We start from the raw sequence: 24,145 nt of genomic DNA on the forward strand, positions 1-24,145 counted from the left end.
CTGCCCGCCAGCCTCCTGGGGCAGCAGGGCCTACGGGGCCCAAACCAGAGCCAGAAGCAACAAAGGCCACAGGAGGCAGCTCCCTGCTCCACAGAGGAAAGGCTTTCCAACAGAGAGAAAAACAATGTGCGTGATTGTGGAAAGAGCTCCCAACAGGAAAAGCTGTGTATAAATCCCGACCTACCACTTTTAGCTCTGTGGCTTCTGCTCTCTGAGCCTCAATTTCCTCATCTGTAAAATGGGGATTAGAATTGCTTCTTCCCAGAGTTGCTGTGAGAATGTTGTAAGGTAAAAATACGTTTGGGGCTTAGCACAGTGCTTGGCCTAGCGTATGCACATATAGAGGAAGCTGTGGTGGTTGTTTGCTGGGGGCTAGGAAGCGTCTCTCTCTCTCTCTCTCTCAATCTCTCTCTCTCTCTCTCTCTCTCTCTCTCTGACACTCATGTTCCTTATGTATAAAATCGGGGTTAAAATGTTTTTCTCAAAGGTGAGTGGAGAGCACTGAATGAGACCATAAATGTGGAAGATCCTAGGACCATGCCTGGCATAAGACAGTTCAAAAATGCCGGTTTCCTTCCCCCTCTTTCAGAGAGATAATGAGTGGCCCAGTGGTGACCCAGCCAAGGGGACTCAGATGATGAGCAAACCAGCCCATTTCTAAGGACACTTCAGGCCCTGGGACTTTAAGATTCTGAAAGAAACAGCAAAAGGCAAACAATGTTTGAGCATCTGGTCAAGGTCCCCCACTGTCTGTCTGGGGATCAAGTTCATCCTTCAGCAGGGCCCAGCTCCCTAGGCCAATAATCACCATGATGGGAGCAATAATGACAGGACCTCAGAAGACGGTGACATATCCCTCCTGCTGCAGGCTCCAAGTGAAGCCTTTCTCTGTCCCCAAGCTTTGCACGGCCAGTGACAGCCAAGACCTCCTGTAAACAGGAGCCCATCTTCTGGGTGTCAGTTTGTACCTTGCAGGCAGAACTTCCAAGAAACACAAAGGGGGCAGGTTCAGGACAGAGGAGAGAGTCCAGAATCCAGGAGCAGAATCCAGGAGCGGAGCTTAGGTGAGCTCGGGATACCAAGAATGACCAGTAGGGTGAGGGGTGCACAACCTTCCATCCAAGGGAAGACAAGATAATATCCAGGCTGAGTTTGGACAGAGCCCAAATTCCTACCTCGGGTGGGGGGGGGGGGGGGGGGGACTTGGGCCAATGGCCCTTCTGCAGTGTTTCAATTTCCTCCTCTATAAAATGCGGTGATGAGTCCTACCCTGGGGGTCATCCGGGAGGAGGGTTGAAGGAGCTCCCAGCACTGTGCTTATTAGCACACAGCAAGCGCTCAGTAACTGCAACACCCAAAGACAAGCGCCCGGCATGTGTCCAGGCCCCGGAAACGAACAGCCCACTGGCCCCCATACCCACCCTTGACTTCTATCTCTGCACCCTTGCATCCAAAGCAGGGTAGGACTGGAGGGTCCCAGCCAAGGCCCAGAGACCTGGAGGGATGGCTGGTGCCAAGGATAGGAAGGCTTCTTAGGAGGGGGCCTCAATCCAGCACTTCAAGAGTCCCCCTTGCCTCCCACCCCATCCACAAACCTCGTTATGATGCCCTCCCCTCTCCTCTGGTCTCCTCCCACCCCAAGGCACAAGGGCTCTGGAGTCACTGCCCGATCCCAGCCCTGTCTCTTACTACCTAGGTGACCCTGCAAGTGACTCAACCTCTCTGAACCTGTGTCCCTGGGTATAGAAAAGCCAGACTATCTCACAGGCTTGCTGGAACTTGACACTAGTAAAAATCAGTTATGGAAAAACTCCAAATGCTATAGCATGATTAGAAATTCTCTGCAATTTATCTCAAACTTTTAACTACAATAGAACTACCAGAGATTCAAAGATATTTTTTATCCTTACTAATCCCTTTAATTTTAATAAGGCTTTTTAAAACGTACTTTCCCCTCTTAAACACAAACAGAGGTATAGTACTGGAACCCTTTTGTTCCTTTCCCAGCTCAGTGAATAATCGTAACCAGCTGGAAGAAATGAATGAGATCCAGTCCACAAAGCACAGTGCCTAGCACATGACAGGGCTCCGGAACGGGTGCTGTCTCCTTTCCCCAGATGTTCTCCCAGCCTCACCTCCATCCAGGCACCTGCCCAATGACCCGCATCATCAAGCCCTCTGAGGGCTTCCAGAACCCTCTGGGACACTCCAGAGTCATCCCACCAGGCCATACACAAGGGCTGAGGCCAGAGCAGAGACGCTCAACCCCACATACTCCCCATTTACACTCACTTCCCTCTCCCGCCTCCCAGACACTGTCCTGGTTCAGGGTTCCCATCTTTTCTCTGGAACCACTGCACCAGCTTCCTCAGTGCCTTCGACTCTCCCTTTATCCACAGGAATCACATCATTCCCTGCTCAAGACCCTTCCACGGACCCCGGTGCAAACTGAAAGAAGTCAGGACTCCTCAGCTTGGGTTTTAAGGCCCTCTGGGATCTGGTACCTACACGCTCTTGCAGCCTCATCACCCACTGACAACCCCCTCCACCTTCCCCCCGACACCCTCTGCGACACCTCTTGCCTCTATACTTCCTGCCTCCCAGAGAGCTGCGGTGGGTGGTGGGGGGGCGTCTAGCCTCAGCTGTGGCTCTGACTACATGACCTCAGGCAAGCTCTTTGCCTCTCTGAGCTTCAGTCTCCTCATCAGGCTATTGGAGGCCTTGTGCAGATGAGACAAGGTAAGGGAGTGAGCGTCAGGTGCCAGGAGGGCTTGGGCAATGCTAGCGCGGGAGCCACAGCCTCCCCGCTGCACCTGCACCTCCGTTTCCCCCACTCTGACAGCAGCTGGTAGGGATGGGCTCCTCTGCCCCAGCAGCCGTAGGGGCTCTCTCTCCCTTAAGCCCCGCAACTAAGACGCGCTCACAGCCGCAGTGGCAGCCAGGGAGGGAAGCAGGAGGGAGGACGGCTTAGAGGAAAATTACCCGGCTCCGGCCCAGCCAACAGGGGCTCACAGCTGCTTCTGACAGAGGGGACTTGGGGGCCTGGCAGGCTCTTCCTGAGCCATGAACTTGGCCCCAAGCCTTGACCCCTGTCTGAGCTGGTGGGGGGATACTCTGAGCTCCAGTCCTCTGGGACACTCCCACTCTTTGGCATCCAAAGAGGCAGAGAGGAGGAGACAAACCAGACAGGCCTTTGTGAGAGGAGAAAATTGGCTCCTGCTGCCACGTGCTGGGGCCCCAGGCACTGACATGAAAAAAGGACCCTCTGTGCGCCGTTGCCGTACATCAAACCCTATACCCTGGGGACCTTGTTCCTGCGTCATATACTTTGAACCACGCCCAGCGTCCCATACACCGTGTTCTCTGTGTCCCATACCAGACCCTGTGTTCCTCATACCTTGTCCTGCCTGTGTACCCTGGTGCACAGTCCACGTGCTGCGTCCCATGTCACTTACACCTTGGATCACACACCATGCACCATGTCACTTCTGCTGTGTGATGTACTCTGTATAGACGGTCCCTGACTTGTGATGGTCCAACTTAGGATTTGGGGACTTTACGACTGTGCAAAAGCAATACACATTCCCTAGAAACCTGGTAGGGGGACTAAGATCCCACATGCCTCGTGGCCAAAAAACCAAAACATAAAACAGAAGCAATATTGTAACAAATTCAATAAAGACTTAAAAAAAAAAGGTGCTTTCAATTTTGAATTTTGATCTTTCCTGAGCTAGCGATATGCTGTACTATTCTCTGTTGTGATGCTGGGCTGCGGCCGCTCCCAGACAGCCACGCGATCACCAGAGGAAACAACCGGTACACTCATAACGATTCTGCACCCAGACAGCCATTCTGTTTTTTCACCGTCAGGACAGTATTCAACAAATTACATGAGATGATCAACACTTTATTATAAAGTAGGCTTTGTGTTAGATTTTGCCCAAGTGTAGGCTAATGTAAGTGTTCTGAGCACATTTAAGGTAGGCTAGGCTAAGCTATGACATGTGAAGGCAAGGTAGGTTAGGTGTATTAAATGCATTTTGACTTAAGATATTTTCAACTTATTGGGACGTAACCCCATTTTAAGTTAAGGAAGATCTGTGCTATCTATCATCTTTTGAATCCCACGTCCACTGTCGCAGGCCCTGTCCCTGGGAAGTGTATGCCATAAACCTTGCCCTGGGTTCACACACTGTGTCCCTTGCTCCATGATTCCCATCTGTTGTGTGAAGGTCAAGGAGGACAGGCTCTGGGACAGACTCCTAGTACTATCAACCGTTACCTACACGACCTTGCGAAAGTTACTCCCCTTCTCAGTGCCTCAGTTTCTTTGGCTATAAAATGGAAATGATATTGACATTTACCTAAGAAGTCTTGTCGTGGGGATTGAGGGAGATATAGCAATTACAGGGCTTAGCCCAGTGCCTGACACACAGTGAGTCTATCAGATGTTTGCTGTATTGTTACAACTGTGCCCACGTATCTGTACCACATCCTGTGTGCTGCCTACCAGGCTCGCTCGACCCCAGCCCCTACTGTGCATCAGACACTCTATCACGTTAGTCCAATTCAACCAAAGAGCTACAAGGAGGCTATGCCTCCTGCCCTACGGGAGAGAAATCCAAGGCTCAGGGAGGGGCGATAACCTGCAGGAGGTCACACAGCCAGAAGGGGTGAAGCTGGGAGTTGCACACAGGTCTGGGCATCCAGAGAGACAGAAAGTAGATTAGTGGTGGGCTAGGAGGGGGGTGTGCAGAGTGCTGGCCAGCAGGCACAGGCACCTTCTAGGGGTGATAGGGGGTGATAAAAATGTTCTCAAACTGGATTGTGGTGACACTGGCATCCCTCATGTAAGTTTACTAAAAGTTACTGAATTAATTAAAACCAGTGAATTATATGTATGTAAATTATATGTAAACTTACTCCAGCAATTTACGTAAGTTATACTGCAATAAAGCTGGTTTTGGTTGTGGTTTTTTAAAGCCCATGCGCTTCCCGGGCACCATTCCGCCAAGGCATTCGGCAAGAAAAGTGCTCTCCGTGAGTTCGTGCTGACGGTCTAGCAGAGGCTGAGCAGCCCCTCTGAGGCCCAGGGGAAAGCAGCCATGAGCCACATGGTTCCCAAACACCTCTACAGACCAGGTGTGCAGCAGAGTTACCTGGGGAGCTCCTGAAAACCCCACGCCCAGCGTCTGTCTATAGCTCGGGGTGGGGCCTGGGAACCTGAGGTGATGAGGCTCAACCTGGACTGGGAAACGCTCATCAAAGCCCAACATCTCCTCTCGCACTTGGGGAAACTGAGGCCAGGCAGCACTGGGGACTTGCCAGATCTAGTCCATCAAGCAGTGGGAGGGCCTGGGCTGGAATTGGGGCCGCTTCCTGGTTCCTTCTCTCCTTCCCTCCTCCTCCCGCCCCACTCCTCCCTGGCCCTCAGCCTCCTGGTGACTCAGGGCTCTGGGGCTCTGAGTCATCCAGGGGCACCCGAGAGGAAACTTCTTAGGAAAAACAATCCCCAAACAAAGCTTCCCCTGATCTGGGGAACAGAATAGGCCCAGGGGGTTAAAAGAGGAAGGGGAGGAGAATACAGGGTGGAGTTGGAAGCTGGGACCCCAAGACTTGGTCTTTCCTCTCCACCACTGAGCCCTAGAGAAGGCGTTTCCCTGCTCCAACCTCAGTTTCCCCTGAGTAAATAACACCTGCTCCTGCACATAGAAGCTCAATGTGGGCCAGGCAACACGATAAGTCCTTCTCAGCTTTGTCTTGCTGACAATGCTTCCCCAAAACTCATGGCTAGCATCATGCCCATTTTACAGATGGGGAAACTGAGACCCAGAAAGATTCAGCCCAAAGTTACACAGTTAGGAAGTACAGAGCAGAGTCCAAACCCAGGGCTATCTGACTCCAAAGTGCTACTCTCACTCCTTCTAAAAATACCTACCGCGTAGCGTGGCATGCTGATCTTGTCTCATAAACCGCGTAAGGTCAATGGCCCAGTAGGGGCTCAACCACACATGATTTTCTCCTTTCTTCCCTGTGTCAGGTCCTGCCTCAGGACTCCCCGGCCCAGTGGGGCACACACATGAACTTGGGTATTCACCCAAATGGCTCTAGGCAGCAGGAACACAAGGCAGGAAGCGCCCAGGGCCTGATGCCCCACAAAGGAGCATCTGAGCAGGGTCTTGAAGGATGAATGGAGGTTTGTCTTTGGGGAACAGGGAACCAGCACGCCAGGCGGAGGGAACAGCAAAAGCAGACGCTCGGAGGTGTGCCCCACTGGGAAATGCGGACACTGGCGGGGCATGCCTGGGGTTAAGACCTGGTGGGTAAACACTGGAGCGGCCTGACTGCTAGGGGTCCTGGCCTGGTCTGAGGCAGTGGAGGATTTTTTAAGCCCGGAGAGAATAGGCTCGGAGCTGGTTTCATCTCTGCAGAGGGCCTGGCTGGCGGATGAACTGGGAGTCAGGGCTGGGACTTCCCCTGAGGCCTCCCCGGAGCTCCTCTTCCAAGCAGGCCTTGGGGACGACCCTAGATCCCTTGCTACTCACCCATGGGTCAGCGTCGCCCCTGAGGGCCTCTTCCTCCACCATAGCTGGGCTGGGCAGAGGACAGGCGGGCCTCTCCTGACCACATCAATCTAATCACATCGGCCTATAAATAGGGCCCTGCGGCTTAGTCTGAAATAGCTGTGCCAGGCCCAACTCCACAGGCACACAGTTCCAGAAATGCTCCTTCGCCTTGACACAGTTAAAACCCAAAACTTCCTCAGGACACTACTGTTCGTGCTCTAATTCACTTTCTCAAACACGAGGCAGTGGGCTGGGGGGAAGAGCCCACCCACCTACTGCAGGCTACTGGAAATGGGCCTTGTGGTTGCTCCTCTGCTTCCCGCTCTCTGGGGACGCCGAGCAAGTCACTACCTCTCTCTGGGCCTCAGTCTCCCCAAATGTCAACTGGGAGGTTGCACTTGATATCCTTGGGGCCCTTCTAGCCAGGATGCTCCCCAGAATTGTCTAGGGGACATTGTTACCCCTTTCCCAGTCTACTTGGGAACTTTGAAATTGTCAGCATTTTTTTTTTTTTAATGTTGAGCCTTCTTTTTTTTTTTCCCGGTACGCGGGCCTCTCACTGTCGTGGCCTCTCCCGTTGCGGAGCACAGGCTCCGGACGCGCAGGCTCAGCGGCCATGGCTCACGGGCCCAGCCGCTCCGCGGCACGTAGGATCTTCCCGGATCGGGGCACGAACCCGTGTCCCCTGCATCCGCAGGCGGACTCTCAACCACTGCGCCACCAGGGAAGCCCGAGCCTTCTTTTAATTAATTTATTTTTTTATGTTTGGCTGTGTTGGGTCTTCGTTTCTGTGCGAGGGCTTTTTCTAGTTGTGGCAAGCGGGGGCCACTCTTCATCGCGGTGCGCGGGTCTCTCACTGTCATGGCCTCTCTTGTTGTGGAGCGCAGGCTCCAGACGCGCAGGCTCAGTAGTTTTGGCTCACAGGCCTAGTTGCTCCGCGGCATGTGGGACCTTCCCAGACCAGGGCTCGAACCCGTGTCCCCTGCATTAGCAGGCAGATTCTCAACCACTGCGCCACCAGGGAAGTCCTGTCAGTATTTTAAAAATTAGAATTGCAATAAATACTTGAGACAGGCTCAAGCCATGCCACTGAAGGGCTGGGTGACCTTGGAGGAGTCACTATCCCTCTCTGGGCCCCAGATTCCTCAGTCATAAGATGAAGGTGCTGGTAGATTGATGCCTGAGGTCTATGACTTTTTTTAATTAAAATTTTTGTTTGTTTGTTTAGTATTTATGAGAACCATGATAGGCCAGTCTTGTGCTAAGTGCTGGTGCTAAAAGACAGCTAAGACCTGGTCCAGCTCTCGGAGCCCAGCCCTGTGCCACACCCCAGTGGGGGAAGTGTAAAGGCATTTCCAAACCACTCGGCATCCCACTATAGGCTCCCTTCAGGGCTTCTGGGGACACCTTGTTTCCAGTTCACATTACAGATTTATGGCCACAGAGGAGGCCTCCCAAAGGGGCAGATCATGACAAAGACTGGGCCATTACCAACCAACAGGGAAATAAAGATAACCAAGCCACCACTAGGTACCAGGCATATGCTTAGGACTTTACTTCCCCATCATTAATCCTCAACAACCCTAATATCACCCCCATTTCACAGATGAGGAAACTGAGGCTGAAAGGGGTTAAAGGACATGTCAAGGGGCACATAGCAAGTCAGAGCCAGAGTGATGCTCAGACCTGCTTGCCTCTGGAGCCCAGGGTGTAACCAAACCCCAGCGAAACACCTCAGGAGGGCCAGCCAATGGGGGAATGACCCAACAGGACACAGAAGAGAAAGAGGCACAGAGCATTTTACTGCGTGTGTGTAGGTGGGTGGGACTGACAAGGCTTCACCCAGTGATCCTCATTCTCTCCAACCAGTTCACAGTGTTGCCTCTTCGATCCGCCCTCCCCTCTGCCTCTCACCAACAGCTGATTGTTCTCAAATCCCATCGCTCAAGCCACTCCTCAGCTCAAGACCTGCCACGGCTCCCTGACACCCAGAGGATCAGGACCCTGCGTTCCAAGCCTCTCCCACGCGCGCTCTCCCAGTCTCCCCACCCCAACCCCACCCTCCTGCTTTAGCCACTCTGCTCACTAGTCCCCAAGCACAGAGGTTCCAGCAGGGGGCCAAGCCTTTGCCCGGGCACCTCCCTTGCCTGGAATGCCCAGGCATTCCTCTCAGCCTAGCGCCTGACTCAGGGGGAAGCCCTCTGTGGCTCCCAGGGCCCCAGGCATCAGCCACCGCAGGTCTGGATCTCCCAGGGCAGGACAGGGTCTGATTCACCTCCTCTCCCCAGTGCAGAAGTTCAGCAATGAAAAAAATGCAAGGAGCCCAGAGAACACTACCCAGTACACATTTCAGGGCTGCCCAACACCAAGCCTTCTACTGACGAACAGCGTCAGGATGCCACAGTGTGGAAGAGCCAGAAATTACAGCCTCGGGGCTCATCAGGGTGGGGCTTGTGACTCTCTTTCAAGGGTTCTAATAATGAAATCGGGGCAAACTTCTCCCCTACTTTAAAACTTCCAGTGGTTCCCCAGGGGTCTAGGAAAAAGTCCAAACCCTAACCAAGGTCCCCAAGGGCCCACACGACCAAGGTGCTGCCTGGTCTCCAGGCCCTTCTCTCGTCGTGCTCCCTTCTTTCAGTTCCTCAAGGCCACACTCATGCCGTTCCCTCTGCCTGGGGCTCTGTCCCTACCCACTCAGCCACCTTCTACTTCTTCTTCAGGTCTGAGGGTTTTCAGGAAGGCCTCCCTCATCTGTCCAGACAAGATCCCATCACACCCACCCAATCCCATATGCTCCCATGACGCTGGTCCTTTCTTTCATAGCTGAGGAAAGAATGAATTTGTTATGTGTAGAACAATGTATGTAAGACCCAAGACGGTAAGACCATGAGGGTTGGAAAAATCTCGTTCGTTGCTGATTCTCCATCAGCCAGTCCAGGGCCCAAATTTCTGTCAGGTGAATGCAGGCATGAATGAACGAACGAATGAATGAACTACGTTACTATAGTATCGTATATATAGTAACTCTGTTATTATACGTGTAACTCGAGAAAGAAGTAGTCAGAATCCTGCTGAATGTTTGAGGAAAAAAACCAGGGCCCTGATTAGGAAGGTCAGAGAAGTAGGAGATAAAGTGAATGGTGCAGCCCACCAGAAGCAAAAAGAAGAGAGAGCTTCCAGAAGGAGGAGGTACCCGAGGCTCCAGAGAGGTAGGACATGGAGAGCGGAGGAAACACCACTGGATTTTGACAAGGAGGAGGTCACCGGCGGGGTCCCATCGGAGGTGGGCGTGAGGTAGGGTACAGCACAGGGATGGAGGAGGGAAGGGGTGAACACGTAAAGCCCTCAGCTGACAGGTCCTCACTCGGTGGGTGCTCACTTCTGCAGAGGTGGGAAAGCAGAAGATGGTTCCTGTGTCATTGTCGCCAAAAGCATTAACACAGCATAACTCTTTCTGGTGACGGATCACTCTGAGGCTCTGGGAGTTGTCGGGGCTCGGTCTCAAAATCAGGAGCATCAGAACCAAGACGGCCCCCATCCCTCCTTCAGGGCTGCCCCTTTATCTAGAACCCTCGGGATACGGCTACAATTGGACAAGTCCCCCTCTCAGGACCCAGCAGGCCTTGTAGGAATCCCCAGCTTTGAGGACACAACATTCTGGAGACCATCGGAAGACCCTTTCATCTAAGCTTGGGGAAAGAGGAACAGCTCCAACTGCAGTTGGCTTGTCGTGTCACCCCCCCCCCCCCACCCCCGGAAGCCAGCTGGGTTGCAAGGATGAGTAAGCCCTGAGGCATTCAGCCCCTTCTCCTTTTGGCAGCTAAGGGTGATGTCATGACCTGGAGGGGTGTTTTCCAGGCTCTCCGCACGGTTGCTATCACAAACTCACTTCTTTCTGTTCCGACACTGGAAGCTGGGGCATTCCCCTAGGGCTGATACTTCCCCTTTCCACAGCTCACAAAGCCCGTCAGCATCTATGAGCTTGTGCAGTACTCACGACAACCTTGTTAGGTGAGTGGGGGAGACCAATGCACCCATTTTATGGGCAGAGAAACCGAGACCCGAGCTGGCACCTGAACCAGGCCTCCCGCTTCCAGCCGAGGACTCCGTACTCCACTCCCTGCCTCTCAGCCTCCTTCAGCGGGTCACCTGTGAACCTGATAGTCAGGCGGGCCCCGCCCTGCCGGCCATCCCAGGTGGGTATGACTCATCCACTTTCCCCATGACTCACACTTCTCACTCCTCCTATGGTCAACAAGCCTGGAGCCTCCTTGCCAGCCGTACCCCAGCTTTTCTCACCTCTCCAAAGAATTCCTACACCTCCTCCTCACGGGAGTCCACCCTCTTACAGAAGCGCTAACAGAGGCCTTGAGAGGGAAAGCGCTTTCCCACAGTCACCCAGCACGCAAGCAGCACAGCCAGGCTCGGGGCCCAGGAGCCCTGGCACCCAGCCCAGTTCTTGCCTCTTCCCCACGGGATCACCCTTGTCTGGCCTCCCTCTCAAGGGACCGTGAGGGGTAAATGAAGTAATGAGGAGAAGCATTCGCTGAGCCTTACTAGAAAAACCTCGGCGACCGCCTTTGAATCCACTTGTGGCGACCAGCAGCTGCTTCCACAGTCCCCTCCAGACTCCCCTGGGCAGCCAGGGCTAGGTTTAGAAGGACGCCAGGGTGTCTGCACTGCTCTACCTACCTTGCAGGCTGCTGGGTGAAGACGGTTGCTCCTGTTGGGAGGTGTCAGGACCAAGGCGGAAGCACGTTATCAGCACCACCTGTAAAGAAAGGGCCAAGACTCCCAGGGTCAGGGGCTCAAGGTCATCTGGTCAAAGCCCCATTTGATACTTCCACTCGTCCCCAATCCCCACCCCCCCTCCACACCAAGGTCACATAGCCCTTACTTGCACACCTCCAGCCACGGGGCACTCACTTCCTGCCAAGGCTGCAAGACCTTCTGTTGGACAGTCTGGCTGGTTAAAAGGCTTGTCACAAGGATGTGCTAAGATCTCTCTTCCCATGCCTCATACACACTAGTCCTAATTCTACCCTCTGGGGTCACCCAGAACAGGTCTGCCACCCTGTTTCCCAATGTCTCCATAGAGACTTGAAGACAATGACCCTGGGCCCCTCAAGTCTTCTGCAAGTTGTACACCCCCCTTCCTCCAGCTCTTCCTGAGATCAAGGTGTCTGGTTCCCTCCCCCTGCTTCCCTGATCTACTTCAAATGAACCCGGTCCCTACTGACAGCACAAGGCTCAGAATTCAACATTTAGCCGAGCTCTATCCAGGGCAGGGCAAGCAGAATTCTCACCTCCGTCATTCTAGATATCATGCCTCTATTAATGCAGCCTAAAGTCCCATGAGCATTGAAGGTAACCTCACTGCATGACTGAATTTAGCTTATGGTCAACTTCAGAGCTGTGGTTCAAGATCCTGGAGTTAGACAAATATGGCCCCTCATTTAACTAATATGTAACTTAACCAAGTTCCTTCATCTTTCTGAGTCTCCGTTTTCTTCTCTGTAAAAGAGGGATTATGTTAGAACCTATCCCATAGGCTCATTATGAGGATTAAATGAGATAAAATACGTCTAGGGTTTTGAACAGCGTATGTGCTTACTCTGATTATTAATCTCTAAGCCTTTTCCTAAAAATTATATCTTTCTCATCCTGTACTGGTGCAGACTGGGGACCCAAGCTGTTTACACGCCATGTCCCCACCTCTCTGCTTAGCATTGCTCTATTGTTGTAAGACTGTATTATCACTATCTGGTGATGGGTCTCTCTCTCCCATCAGACTGTGAGCTCCATTAGACTGTTTTGCCTTTGAAACTCCAGTGCTGGCACGTGACCTAGCAAACAGCAGGACCAGTGGGTATATGCTGGATGACTAAACGAAGGGCCAGCCTACGCCGGCCCCGGAGTAGATAGTGCAGCCCAGTCTTTCAGCTCCCACACTTTCAGGGACAACCTGGATCGTCACCCTACCTCACTCCCAGACTCATTCACAGCTCATCCACATTCAGGGAGCAGCTGAGCACACTTGCTCCTGCCTGAACTGGTAAATTTCTCTGCACAAACCTCCAACCCAAGGGGAGACGGTCCAAGACTCCAAATTCAGTGGAGCCCTGCAGGCTCCTGGGATTAAGACACAAATGAACCCTATTCTTAGCTGACAGTAAATGGCCCAGACATTTCTGCGGATGTCTGCATTGTGAGTGGCACCCGTGCACAGCAAGGGATCTGGAAAGAGGTTGGGCGCTTATCTGGGCCCCATGACCTAGATGCCCCTAAATGCCACCTCCATGGGCCCTCTTCAAAGAGTTCCACAGAAGCTTCCCAGTTCCACGGGATAGATCAAAGTAGAGCTGGGTTCCTGCAAATGACTAATGACGTCCCACTTTCTGTTAACTCCCTGAGGACAAACATTTCAAATCCAGCCCCCTTCTCTGACACACCTCCAAATCTCACGCTCATCCTCACCGGCAGTGCTGCATTTGTTCCCAAGTGCCACCTGTTTCACCCTCAATGCTCTCCATCTCAGCATCAGCACCGTCACCCACCATGTACACACGGGGCCAGGCCAGACACCGAGGCACCCACCTCTTCAGTCTTCCCTGCTCTGTCACTCTCAGCTGCAAAACTGCCTGCTGGTTCTACCCTAATGCATCCACTTCTCCCCACCCCGACTGCCAACATTTTGGTCCAGGCACCATTGCCTCTCACCTGGGATACTGCAGTGCTTCCTACCTGGTCCTCCTGCTTCCTCTCTCCTCGCCTACAAAGCAAGCCCAGACCACTGTTACTCCTCTGCTCAGACTCGACCATGGCTCCCCGACAGCCCCCAGGTAAAACACAAGATCCTCAGCAAACCTTTCAAAGCCTTTTACGATCTGCCCCCATCAGCGCCTTGAGCCTCAGCTCTCATCAGTTCCTGTCTTCCACCCACACCCCTCCAAGCTCCAGCCAGAGGCAGCTGCACTCTGTTCCTTGAATCTTCCTGTAATCTTTGCACAGACTGTTTCCTCTGTTCCCAAACTCTCTTCCATCCCTCCTGTTCTTTTCTCCCGCTCATGATCAAGCCCAGCTTTCTTCCAAGAACTCTTCTCTAACCTCCCCTTCCCCCGTGAGGCTGAGCTCCTCTGAGCCACCACCCATCTCCCCTGTCACACTGTTAATGGTCTGTTTCCAAGTCAGCCTCCCCCATCAGACCAAGACCTGCTCCTGGCTATCCCAGCGCCTAGTCTAGGGCCACCACAGCTCAAGATTCATCGAAGGAAAAAACTGGTAAATCACATGCATGCACACATGCATGTACACGTGTGTGCACACGTGCATAAACACTCATGCGCACACGCGTTCACAGAGATGGCAAAGGGTACAGGTGCTGCCATCTATGGGCAAAAAGAGCATTACACTCTTTTCCAGGCTCTGGACACCGGGAGCCCCAGAGTTTCAAACTCAACTGGGTTTAGAATTAGCTCCAGCTAACTCCAAGTTGGTCTGTTTTCCATTTTGGACCTTAAGGCTGCCACAACTTAGAAACAAGGTCCATAAACCACTAGCTCGAGTCTACCACCCACATGTTGGATGGAGCCATAAAGAGGAAGTGTCCTTCCAGTACTCACCATCCCAGTCTGGGGCTCGCGTGGCGCCTGTTTGCTGAATTATATCTTAGGGAGGGAGAGAAGTGCTTTCTAATAGTCAGAGCTGCCCACAAGTGGGAAGAGTGAGCAGAGAGCTTGCCGTTAGTGAAAGCGTACAAGCACCAGGAACCCCATCTGTCTGGGTGGCTGAAGAGAGCTTTCTGCCCTGGAGCGGGGGGTGGTGGTTGGGGGAGGCTGGAACAGAGGTGTTCTATCCTAAAAGACTGCTCCCAGCTCGCTGGGAGGACCCTCAGATTTGGTGGGGGCAACGTGTTATCTGTCCAGTAACACCAGAAGGGTTCAAATGGCCGCCCCAATGACAACAGCTGTCATTTTTTGAGCACCTACCAAGTGTTAAATTCCATACATACACCATGTCTCATCCTCACAATAACTCAGCCAGCAGATGTCACAGTCCCTATTTTGTGAAGGAAGAGCAGCAGTTCAGAGAGGTGAAGCAATGTGCTCAGGGTCACACAGCTAAGAATTCGGGCCAGCTCCCATCAAGTCAGGCTGCCTCCCCGATACCTTGGTCTCACTAAATTTCAAGCTATAAGGCTGGGCCTCTCGCTCACTAGAGAAAAATATAAAGCTCCACTTACTCTAGACCGGGGTTAGCAAACTTTGACAGTAAAGAGCCAGAGAGTGAGTATTTTAGGCTTTGCAGGCACATGCCCTCTCTGTTGCATATTCTTCCTTGTTTAGTTCTGGATTTTCTTTGTTACATTTTTACATCTAAAAAAATGTAAAAACCATTCTTAGCTTAGAGACATACAAAAACAGGCTGGGGCTTCCCTGGGGCTGTAGTTTGCAGCCTACAGCTACAAAAGAATAATATTTATAATCTTGAGTATAAAAACTTTTGGTGGAAATGTTTATGCCAAATGCTAGGTCCTTCAGCTGTATTTCTCCCCCTTCAGATGGCTTCCTACTGAGTCACTCTCTCCTGAAGAAGAGCCCTACCTCGCTCATGCAATTAGGTAGCAAAATATTTCAAGGGCTGTTCAGATTCTAGAAACTCATAACTGTGGACCAAATACAGTTCAACTCAGTGTTGTGAAGAGAGGAGGGAGGCAAATACGATGGGTAGAAAGAACCTCAAAGAGAAGACATCAAGAGATGTGGGCTCTAGTCTGGGCCCTTACCAAAGGATTTAGAACCTTACTGTGCAAAGTGTGGTCCCTGACCCAGCAACATCTGCATTACCTGCAAGCCTGTTAGAAATGCAGAGTGTCAGGCCCCACTCCAGACCTATGGAACCAGAATCGCATTTTCACAAAATCCCCAGGTGATTTGTGTGCAAGATAAGTTTGAGATGTTCTAGAACACCCCTTACATCCAACTGCAACATTGTTAACAAAACCCTTCCCCCGAGGAGAGAAAGGGTCCAAAGGCATCTTTTTTTATGTTGTAATATTAAGTCTCTGCCCTAACGTCTGCACCACTGACCTCAAAAAGCTTGAGGTCACCCACTTTAGGATGCACAATCAAGAGACCAAGACCTGCCGCTGGATCTTGTGATTAAGCCTTTGACTGGCGGAAAAGTAGACCCAGGCAGACCAAAGAAGGTGCCCATCCCCATTTCACAGTGGCGGAAACCGGCTAGAGAGGAAAATGACTTTCGCAGGACAACACTGCCAGGACAGACTTGGGGTCTGACCATGACCAAGTTCCTTTCTTCCCAGGTCTTGGGTTTAATAATAACTGAAATCCTTTCGGTTTAGACCAGAACTTTTGAAATCTCACAAGTGGTGGAGCAGAAATCAGAGAACTTGCTTTGTGCTTTAGGAAATTCACTTGCTCTCTCTGGGCATTAGCATCCCTGGCCATGAAGTGAGGAGGTGGGACCAAGCAACTCCCGAGGTCCAGCTGTTATGGTCGGAATCTGGAAACGGTTTCAAGGCGAGGAGGCAGTCAGGAGAGAAGCCTTCAGCAGAGGGTGACCACAATCACAACAAAGTCTCTGCACTGGAAACAAAAAGGCAAGTCCATCTGTCCTAAGCATGGAGGCAGAGCAGTGACCGGGCACAAGCTCAAGGTCTTACGGCAAGTGCCAAGCAGAAACTGGAGTGAGAACCAGATTCTCTCTGCCTCTTCAGCCTGGGATCTTAATCGTTATCCCTTACTGATGCTGAACTGTGCAGATCTACAGGCATACCTCGTTATATTGCACTTCTGTTTATTGTGCTTCATAGATACTGTGTTTTTCACAAATTGAAGGTGTGTGTCACCCTTCGAGCAAATGGCCTTGTGGCATCATTCTCCCGACAACATTTGCTCACTTTGTGTCTCTGTGTCACATTTTGGTAATTCTCGCCGTATTTCAGACTTTTTCATGATTATTATATTTGTGATGGTGACCTGTCATCAATGATCTTTGCTGTTACTACTACGACTTGCTGAAGTCTCAGATGATGGGTAGCATTTTTTAGCAATAAAGCATTTTTGAATTAAGGTATGTACATTTTTTTTTTAGACAGAATGCTATTGCACACTTAATAGACTACGGTATAGTGTAAACATAACTTTCACATGAGCTATGAAACCAAAAACCTTGTGTGACGCGCTCTCTTGCGATATTCACTTTATTGTAGTATCTGGAATCGAACCCACAATACCTCCAACTTATGCCTGTATTTGCTAAATGAAGAAATGAAGTAGATGCTTCAGGAAAATGGTCCCTGAGCCTTCTAACAGGACAGCTTGCCTTTTGATAACCAGCTTCCAATGCTCCTTAAAGAATGCTGCCACCCTTGTGAATGGCTGGTGGAAATAAGGAACTGCTACAACCTTTCAAGGGTGGCAATTTGGCAAAATGTAGCAAAAGCTGTAAATACATCATTTTTGACCCAACAACTTCATTTCTTGGGCTCTCTTGTAGAAAATAATGAAAGAGAAATAATTTATGCACTAGAATGTTCATTGCAGGATTGTTTATGAACAGCCTGGATGCCTAATAATACAGGATCAGTTAAGTGAACAATTCACAACATAGATACAATAATAGAGAATAATAAAAAATCAGGTCAGCATTTATCATTTTAATAATAAAAACGTAAAACTTTCTTTTTACAAATAAAATGCATTATTTCACTTCTTTAATTCCCCCAGACTATTGGAATGAAAGATTTTAAATAAACATGCATTTATCTACTTAGGTAGAATATACTTTTGTTTTCTAATCATTTTTTATTTTTTAACATCTTTATTGGAGTATAATTGCTTTACAATGGTGTGTTAGTTTCTGCTTTATAACAAAGTGAATCAGCTATACATAATACATACATCCCCATATCTCCTCCCTCTTGCGTCTCCCTCCCACCCTCCCTATCCCACCCCTCTAGGTGGTCACAAAGCACCGAGCTGATCTCCCTGTGCTATGCGGCTGCTTCCCACTAGCTATCTATTTTACATTTGGTAGTGTATATATGTCCATGCCACTCTCCCACTTCGTCCCAGCTTACCCTTCCCCCTCCCCGTGTCCTCAAGTTTATTCTCTAGTAGTTCTGCATCTTTATTCCCGTCCTGCCCCTAGGTTCTTTATGATCTTTTTTTTTTTTTTTAGATTCCATACATATGTGTTAGCATACGGTATTTGTTTTTCTCTTCCTGACTTACTTCACTCTGTATGACAGTCTCTAGGTCCATCCACCTCACTACAAATAACTCAATTTCGTTTCTTTTTATGGCTGAGTAAGTATACTTTTAAAACTCTTTTAAAAATTAAATTTAGAGTACTAAATAACATGAAAAAATATTTATGTTATAACGTTGGAAAAAAACTGAAAGGAATAGAAGATTACAAACGTGGTATGACCACAATTATATGGGGGTAAAAAAAAAAAAAATGTGCTGAAAATATCAGGAAGGAAATGCACCCAAATGTTAGCGGCGATTATCTCATGTTGGCAGAATTATGGACAGTTCTTATTTTTTTATGCTATTTTTATTTTCTAGATTTTCTATCATAAAGAGTTATATTTAGAACAAGAAAAAAAGTCATTGGAAGAGGCGGGGAAAAGTACCCATATCCCATGGGTATCCCACCCATACCACTTTGCCACTCGCCCCAAATTAACTGGTATTTACTGAGTACCCACCAACGGCCCAGCACAGCCACAGCCACTATAAAAGGAAAATTAAGGGCCAAGCCCCACCCTGAAGGCTCACATATACCGGGTATATATTCTTTGTCTGACAAATAAGCGGAGCCCAGATGATATCCTTGCTGAAGCTGGAAAGCAATAAGGTTGTTTGCTTAACCAGTTCAGCAGAATAAATAAATCTACTCCCACTGGTGTGGTGGCGCCTTCATCCGAGTTCCCTGAGAAGCTCTGCGGCTCTAACTGCTGCTGGAGCCCCCTTGGGAAGAGCATGTTTCAGGGATACATTACAGCCCAGGAAGAAAACTGTTATCCCTGAGTCCAAGCATTGAATGTAAGAGGTTCTGAGGCAGAACCAGCAAGGTATTGGAAGGAGTAGGATGGGGGGCCTGGGAAGGAACCTAACTGGCCACGTGGTCCCTGGGGACCCCTGGGCATGAGAGCTCACATCTCCAGGCCTCAGTTTCCTCATCTGTGAAATGGGACCCATAACAACCTCAGGGCTACCGTGAGGCTCAAAAAAGAGAAAGTAAGGCATTTCAGCTCTCTAGGCTGAACATCAATTTCCTTATCTGTAAAACTGAGTCAATATCTCCTCCCTAGTAGAGCTGTTAAAAGATTAAACAAGGCAGTGAAGACAAAAAGTGAACACAGACAGTAAGAATACTACAGACAGGGGCCCTCATCCTTATTGCTTATGGAATAGGGACTAGGATACGTGAATGAATCCTAGGCCTCAACTTCCTTATCTGTAAAATGGGCAACCAATTCAACACACAAAGACCAAATTTATGAACAGTAGCTGAATCTCCAGCTGGCACTGGTGCAAGTCACTTAAACAAAAATGATCGCTGTGGGCTCACTTTATGCTTACAGACGTGCGGGTCCCATGTTCCTGCACTGAGCACAAAGCCCTGACTCAGAGGCCACCAGAGCTGGGAGAGCCTGACGCGTCCTATCCACCCCCCTAGTGCCAGGAGGACACCGGGGCCCAGAGGAAGGCAAGGGTTAGCTCAAGTCACCCAGTATTTTGTCAGTGGCAAAACCAGGACCCAAGCCCAGGCCTTCTGCTGTCCAGCCTTGCCCACCACGCCTACTGCTGTCCTCTGCCCTGCCCTTAAATTGTTGATGTGGTCCCAGGCAGGGCAGGGAGAGCAGTCAGTCTGCAGCCGGGGGTGGAGAGCGGGGAAGAAAAACTAGAGAGCAGCAGGAACCCAGCCTGCCTGTGGTCTCCAAACTCTCAAACCACACCAGGCTGAAATATGACACAGGCTCACTCAGTTGAAAGGGGGGAGATATTTTTACTTAACATCCCCCAGCTGCCTGAACACTGGTCTCTTTCTTTCCCTCCCCCCCAAAATGCATAGCTCCTGGGACCTGGTTTTCCCTGCTTCTGCCAGCATTTTCTCAGGAAATAACCGTGGGGCAAGAGGGGTACCCACTCTTCCTGGCTTCCTCAGAAAGCTTTCCAGAGCATGGGCTCAAATGGTGAAAGGAGGGAGACTGGGCCTGGCTGGGCCGCCTGCTAACTCTCTGAGTGACCCTGGGCAAGTCTGTGTCCTCTCAGAGCCTGAATTCCCTAAAACGGAGGGGAGATGGACCTACACTCTGGAGTCCTGTAGACAGTACAGAAAAGCATGAGTTTATGCACAGTCCCAAGAGGCCCCTCCAGGCCTGTGTGCTGCAGAGCTGAGCTCCCCAAGCCACACACACTGATTTGCATCCCTCGTCACAGCCACAGCAAAACTCCCCCTCAGTTCTCATCATGTCAGGACTAAACAGAACCTCCGGGAGAACATTTAGTGCAGTGATTAAGAGCTACAGCTCTACAGTCAGACCTCCAGAATCCTGTCACCGACACCCAACAGCCTCACAACCCGAGGCACATTATTTAGCCTCTCTGAGCCTCAGTTTCCTCCTCTATAAAAGCGGATAATAGCAGCTACCTTAGAGGAACGGTTGTGAGGAACCAACAAAGTAATTAATGTTCCAGCGCTTGTTTTACTAAAAGGCAACTTTTTATTATTATCACGGAGACCAACATCTCCATTTTACAGATGAGGTCACTGAGGCCCAACAAACTGGGACTTGTCCAAGGTCGCTCAGAAGAACTCAGACTACAGCTCCACTCCCAGGTCAGTGTGTCTAACTTCTCTTAGTCCTACAATCTCTAATAACCAAATATACATGCTCAGAGACTAGATACAGGCTGTAAAGTTTTCTTGAAGAAATGCCTCAGCACAGGATGACAGACCATACAGAAATCATCTCCATGACCTGGCAACTTCTCATGAGAGACACAGACTGCCCACATGGAGTGGGGAGAAGCGACCCTCTGGCACTGGATGGCTATGAAGCGTGAAGGCGTCCAGTCTACAGCCCTTGCTTGCGCCAGCTTGGCAGAACTGCACACAAGGCTGTCAACAGGGGCCACCTCTTGGGAAAGAAGTGGGTTAGAGGGATGAAGCCCACTCTATACTCTTCTTTATGTTTGAATCTTTGACAATATTTTTTGCTTTAAAAGTAAAACCCAACACTGAACAACTCAGAATAACAGCAACCTTATCCGATAGCTACAAGTCTATTGTCTGCTTTGAGATGAAATTTACTGCAGGTTCTGACAGGTTCTTCAGCTGGGCTTCCAGGATCTGCCACTCTAGTCCATTCCGTGGTCTCTGCTCTGGTTCAGACCTGCACTCTCTTGACCATCCAACAGCCTCCTCGGGATCTCCCTGCCTCCAGTTAGCCCCTTCCAATGCATCTGCTACATCAGCCACAAGATTAATGAGAGTTTTGATCACTGCCTTCAGGGTAAAGTAATTCCAAGCCCTTAGTTTACAATCTAGTTCCATTTTGATTTACGGTCTCAACTCCCACCACTCCACCTTTCACTCATCTGCCATTCTAGCCATGTTGATTGTTCAGAAAACCTCAGTGCCTTTGCATGAGCTGTTCCAGCTTCTTAGAATGCCTTTTCTCCAATCGCTTTATGCCCTAGAAAACTATTACTCATCTCCAAGGCCTGGGTCGGCCAGACAGACTTAATCACCCCTTTAGGCTGAAGTAGCTCTCAGTATTGCATGTTTATTCCAACCACTACAGATGAGAAGCATCTTGAGGACAAATAGCTTTGTCCTCCTCAAGGCTCTGGGGCCCCTCACAGGGTAAGACACAGAACATGGACCCAGAAGAGCGCTAAATCCAGGAAGGAGGGAAGGAAGGAAATGCCATGAGAGGCAACCCCTACAGCCTCCTCCTGGGAGCTGCTTGCTTTTCCAGATTCATGTCAGTCCACAATAAAAAAGACTATGGAAAATTCTGGAGTAAAGTTCCTTTCCCTGATTCACACGGAAACATTTGCTGCTGTGAAACTCACCCGGGTGCCAATGCAAGCTCCCCCGGCTGTTTACAATTTCCCTGGCGTTTATAAACAGTGAGGCCCCAAAGAGGAAAATGGAGTTTCAAGGGAGTTGGATGCCAACTGTCCCCGCTCCCAGCCCACCTCCTTTGTTCCAAGGCCTCTACCCCTTAATTAACATCCCCAAGAAACACCAGCCAGCACCCCAACATGTGGGTGTGTGTTGGTGCAGGGGTGTTGCTGCAGTGCTCAGTTTCTTCGTGAAGGGAACTCGAGACTCAAGAAAGAGTCTACAGTCCCACCAGCTAGGAGTCAGCTAAGTGAGGCCTGGAACTGGGTCCCAGCCCTGCCCCTTCCTCATTGCGTGACTATCAGCTAGTCACAAACTCTCAGGGCCCTTCAGTTTTCTCAACTGCGAAACGAACAGGGCTGCGGGGAGACTCCAACAAGCTATGGTCACTGTAAAGTAAAGTGTGGCAAGAGTTCACAGTGCCCTGGTCAGAAACATGGTCCTGGGAGAACAGGACCTGCAGGATTAAGCCTAAAAGCCTCCAGAGGCCCTGCCTTCCACAAAAAGCAGTTACCCCCAGGGCAGCCCTGAATGTCCTTGGCTTTACAGAGTTCTGGGGGTTGTAAAGATGTCCTCTCTGCTCTGAGGAAGATGTGAAAGCAGGATAAGGAGTGGATGTCTGGGCAGATGAGGGGCTGCAGAAGAAGCCAATGTCCCCTGCATCCCCCACAGTCTCCAAGGACCCAGGCTTCCTTCTGGCCACTGTCCAGAGCAGCCGGCCTGCACCGAGCCAGGAAACACTGCTGTAATCACGATCTGGGGCGTTTGGACCCAAGAAGAGATGGGGGCCTAGAGGGAAAGGGAGATTCCCATCACTGTCTTCAACTCTGAAAGAAGTTTCCGTGTGCGTCAGGGAAGAGAACATACTCTGCAGGGCGGGGGAAAAGACAGTACCGACAGGTAGCAAGTGCAAGCGGATTCCGAGTAGGAGGAAGCACTTTCTAACAGTCCTGGGCCCTGAAAGAGGAAGGAGGTCGAGGGCTCCTCATCGTCGGGGGAGCGCAGGCAAAGGCGTTAACCCTGGATGGAGTCCAGGATCCGCGGAGCAGACCCGCCCAGCGGAGCCACCGCCCAGCCCGCGCGCTGGAGACCGCCGGCAAGCGAGTGCAGGGGTGACCCCGGGCCCACTTAACCCCAACCGCGCGAACTGGGTCAAAGTTAGTTCAGGTGCTTGCAGCAAACGGGGCCTGTGGGTGGAGGCCTGAACCTCCTCCTCCCCTGCCCTAAGCCCCCAATCCAACTCTCCTTGGTCCCCTGGAAGACCAGCAAGGTGAGGGAGGAAGCTCTTCTCCAGCGATGCCCCGGCTGCCGGGCCGAGATCCAGGCGCGGGCAACCTCGGACCGGACCGCGAGAGGAGGGAGAAAGACCCAGAGGCCCGGGATCCCCAGATGCCCCAGGGTCGTGGTCGCTCCCCTCCCCTACCTGCTGCTGCGGCGCTGGCGACGGCGGCTGCTGGGTCCAGCTGTGCTCAGCTGGTTCCTGGCTGCAGGGCAGGGGCGCTGAGGTCGCCGGGCTGGGATGGGCAGGGCGCGGGCGGGAGCCGCCCTCAGGGCGGGGCCGCCGTGCGGTCGGGGGGGAGAGGGGAGGAGCGACGGCCCCTCCCATAGGCGGCGGGGAGGATGGCGACTCTGGCTCCGGGCTGGCTTTCGTGGAGTGCACTGCATGTGACTTTGCCCCAGACCCCTCGCTACTTGCCCAAGGAAAGCATCAAGCTCCCTGCTTTACACGGGAGGAAACTGAGGCCCGGAGGCGGAGGGGAGATCTGCAGGAACCTGGCGGGCACGGGAGGAGACCCGGGGAGAGCTTGAGCTGGGCTGGGGCCAAAGAGCTCAGTTGGAATGGGCAGCGTGCGGAGGCGGATTCAGCTCCGGGGGAGTTCAGGCTTCAGGAGGCAAAACCACTGAAACCTGGGCAACCCACAAAACCGGGGAGGCGTATAAGCAGCAGCTAGACCCACTGAAGGGAACAAAGGATCAGAATGATTCCCAACTGCATTCAGAAACAAGAAATATAAGAAATGCCAAAGCGCATCCTTGTCTTTAAAATATTAAGCGGCGGCTTTGGAGTCAGACCGCCTGGGGTGGACCCGCCCTGACACTTACTAGTCCTGTAACTTCGGGCAAGTGACTTAACGTATCAAAGTTTCAATGTCCTCATCTGTGAAATGGACATCATAGTTTCCTCTTCACGGGGCTGTTGGGAAGACTCAGTGAGAGAAAGACTCTTAACACAATGGCTGGTACCGTGGGTTCTCTATAAATGGACGTTCTTATTAGTGTGACGGCGGATATTACTTTAGATGATAGAGCAAATCCACCTTGTCAAAAGATGAATGCCACGTCACTTTTAAACAAATGTAATATTTTATTTATAGCAATAGCATCTCACATGCATGTGACAGAGAGCC

General features: G+C 51.0%; 1 protein-coding gene across 1 annotated transcript in view; it reads right to left on the minus strand.

The window, feature by feature from the left end:
- Positions 1 to 23,205, minus strand: part of GSN (gelsolin) — a 56,829-nt gene extending 33,624 nt beyond the window's left edge. Inside the window, exons 1-2 of the mRNA XM_082843371.1 lie at positions 23,161 to 23,205; positions 11,259 to 11,337 (exon numbers count right to left, since the gene is read on the minus strand). The gene's annotated coding sequence lies outside the window, so the exon portion shown is untranslated. The remainder of the gene's footprint in view (positions 1 to 11,258; positions 11,338 to 23,160) is intronic.
- Between the last annotated feature and the right edge of the window lie 940 nt (positions 23,206 to 24,145).

Source organism: Leucopleurus acutus (genome assembly GCF_964270905.1).
Source record: "Leucopleurus acutus genome assembly, chromosome: 7".
Taxonomy (NCBI): domain Eukaryota; kingdom Metazoa; phylum Chordata; class Mammalia; order Artiodactyla; family Delphinidae; genus Leucopleurus; species Leucopleurus acutus.